Below are 3,452 nucleotides of genomic sequence, written 5' to 3'. Positions count from 1 at the left end.
TTTAAAATGATACAAAACATCAATTTTAAAACAACATCAAAAAGTGAGCATTTCTAACTGTACTCAGCTTATAACAGCAAATGGGTAAGTGGAATAATTCATGCTATAGATAATTGTTATATGAACTGTCAACAGAAAGAGTGGATAAAGGAATGAAGAGAAACTCAGCCCTTTTAAGAATTAAAAACTAGTCGAGTCTTTTAAGAATTAGAACCAAGGGGTTTCCTAATCATCTGGCATCTATTAAATGTTTTATCTATGGTTAGAAATGTACATGGTGGGGCCTTCAGGGATCTTCCCTATTCTTCTTTTAAGGTCCAGGTGAACTGTGGCCAGAGTGTAACACTTGTGCTAAGTTATTCTCTGTACGAAGCAGTCATCTGCATAGGTGTCTTTGTGTGTGCATGGTAATCATTCAAATCTTGGATCCTTGCAATCCTTAGAGCCACTGGATACTTTAGCCCCAGTTTCTCAATTTCAACCATTAAAAGTCAGTTATATAAGTGATACACTTGACATACAGACAGTCCATCATTCACTGTACTCAGTCTAGTTTGGCCTTAATGGAAAAGTTGATAAAGTTGGTATCAGCCAAGATGTGGTAAGGTGAGTCCAGCTGTGTGTTATATTGGAAGAATAAACAGGAAGGATGTTGGGGGGCCTTTCTTTCATTGAGTGCATCAGTATCTTTTCTTTCTTTATATACTTTAATCTATCCTTCTCTTTAAGCCTCTCATCTTAAAGATTAAGCATTTGCTTCATGGTCACAAATTTCTTGCTTTCTTTTGCTTCCCCATGTTCACACCACATTCTTGCTTCTTTTTAAATTAAAGAGTAATTAAAGAATAAGCAAGCAAAATGAGGTGGAAATGACATAGACATCTGTGATCAAGTTTTATGATGTCGCAGGCAATGGTAACTGCCCTGTGACCCCCACCTAGGCAGAAGCACAATAACTAATATCTGAGATGTTAAAATGTAAAAAATAGTATCTCAGAATTTGGTAACACCAAAAGTGCTTTGCAACTTCCTTCATCAGTATTTTTATTATGTTGGATCAGCGAATCTGTACCAAACTATAGCCATAAAATTAGCTGTGTTTCTCAGTGATCCAAAACAGAGGCTGGCTAACTGTATCCTGTGGTCCCTCACTGGCCCATAGCCTGTTTTTTTGAATGACCTATGAGGTAAGAATTATTTTTAGTTTTTAAAGGGCTGCAAAAACAAATGAGCAGGCAAATAAGGAATAATATGTGACAGAAACCAAATATGGACAGCACAGCCTAAATATTTAATGTGATCCTTCATAGAAAAATGTTCAGACTTCTAAAGTAGTACAGATTGGATTGTACTGATCACTAATAGGTGTCCCTTTCAAAATGATTAGTTGCAAAGTTCTCAGATATTCTTGATTCACTGCATCTTTTCTAACCTGATTATTTTCATGGTGTCCCTATGACTAAAGAAATACCTGAAAGTTCTGCTTATTGAGTAGCTAGGTGCAAACAACACAATATATATTATGTGCTAACAACTTAGTTGCTATTTGAAAAGCATAATACATGTAAAATTAAAGAAAAAATAGTGTTTTCATTTAATTTTAAATAACCACAATTACTTATTAATGTTTGTGTGGCTCTCAGGCCTATATAAACTTCTTTTTTTTTTTTTAAAGATTTTATTTATTTATTCGTGAGAGACAGAGAAAGAGAGAGAGAGAGAGGCAGAGATACAGGCAGAGGGAGAAGCAGGCTCCATGTAGGAAGCCTGATGTGGGACTCGATCCTGGGACTCCAGGATCACGCCCTGGGTCAAAGGCAGGCGCTAAACCGCTGAGCCACCCAGGCTCCCCCTTATATAAACTTCTTAAAGCCTGAAATGAGACTAGACACTATCATTCTTATTTCTGGCTCTACAATGATTTTCACACCATTTTTAAAACAGCATCCACTGAAAAAACATCTTCACAGAGATATGTCATCAAAAGACATAGCATAATCCATTGTTGAAATTGTAAATACCTCTAACTAGTAAATTTCAGGTCAGACAGATACAGAGTATCTACCCTTGCCCAGAAAAGATAAAATATAGTTTGTTGTGGCAACCTCTTATACCCTGGCACACAGTTCATGAACTTTAGGAAGAGCTGATTTATCATAAAAAAAGTATAAACCTCATAGCTATGCCTGCTGTAAGAATAATTTTTATCATCTGTCTGAGCCATTTAATTTTTGTCACATGTTATATAAGTATACATGGCAATCATAAAAATCTGTTATTATCAACAATAGTACCTAATAGTCTTACTGTATGTCAGAATTGATATCGTGATGATTTTGCATCTTCCAATGCATAACATGGTTTATTTATCAATTTATTTAGCTCCCTTTAATTTCTCTTACCAAAGTTTTATAATATCTAGTGTACCAATTTCATACATATTTTTAAAAATTTATCCAAATTATTTCATTATTCTTGTTGCTATTGTATATTGTGTCTTTGAAGTTTCATTTTGAATTATTTGATAGCACATTAGTATACATTTTGTATATTTACCTCTTTGCTGACTTTAACGTTAGTCATATTACTTTTGTTGAAAATCACTTAAGGTTTTCTACCTGCATTATTTGTCTTCTATAAAGGCAACTTCAAGTCTTTTATTTTTTTGCCTATTGTACTGTTTAAAATTTCTACTATGCTGCCAGTAAATGTAAGCAGATGTTCTTGGCTTATTTCTTATTCTAGGATAGTATAATGCTAACTATAAGATTTTCATAAATGTCCTTGATCATGGGCATTACATTTTGTCAAATACCCTTTTGTCAAATACATCTATTCAGAAAATCCCATGTGTTTTCATCTTCATTAATGTGGTGAATTATACTCACTGATATTGGAATGTTAAACCAACATTGCCTTCCTGGAACAAACTGGGGTTGGTTGTAATGTATTATTCTTTTTATAATAGTTGTATTATACTATTGCTAGATTAGATTGCTGATACATTTTTTTTCCATTTGTGTTCATGAGAGATGCTAGTCTGAGTTTTCTTTTTCTGTGATATGTTTGGCTTCAGATCAAAAATAATTCTGTTCTCATAAAATGAGTTGGGAAGCGTTTGCCTCTTATCTATTTTTTGAAGGAGATTGTGTAGGCTTGGTCTTATTTCTTCTTTAAATGTTTGGTACGATTTGTCAGTGATTATACCCAGGTCACCTAAAAGTCTGGGTCACCTAAGGATAAGGAAAGAGTGTATATATATATATATATATATATATATATATATTTATACATAAAATGATTTCAATTTCTCTAATAGACATAAGAGTATTTGAGTATTTGAGATTTCTTTTTTCTTCTTTTATTAACTTTAGTCATTTTTATCTTTCATAGAATTTGTCCATTTCATCTAGGTTTTATTGGCATAAAATTGTACTATCTCCTAGTTCCTC

At 33.3% G+C, this 3,452-nt stretch overlaps 1 pseudogene; it reads right to left on the bottom strand.

The window, feature by feature from the left end:
* Positions 1–225: 225 nt before the first annotated feature.
* Positions 226–797, bottom strand: LOC100683353 (annotated as a pseudogene).
* Between the last annotated feature and the right edge of the window lie 2,655 nt (positions 798–3,452).

Source organism: Canis lupus, chromosome 25, assembly GCF_011100685.1.
Source record: "Canis lupus familiaris isolate Mischka breed German Shepherd chromosome 25, alternate assembly UU_Cfam_GSD_1.0, whole genome shotgun sequence".
Taxonomy (NCBI): Eukaryota; Metazoa; Chordata; class Mammalia; order Carnivora; family Canidae; genus Canis; species Canis lupus.
Note: the sequence above shows the minus strand (reverse complement) of the source record. Positions and strands in the feature narration are given on the sequence as shown.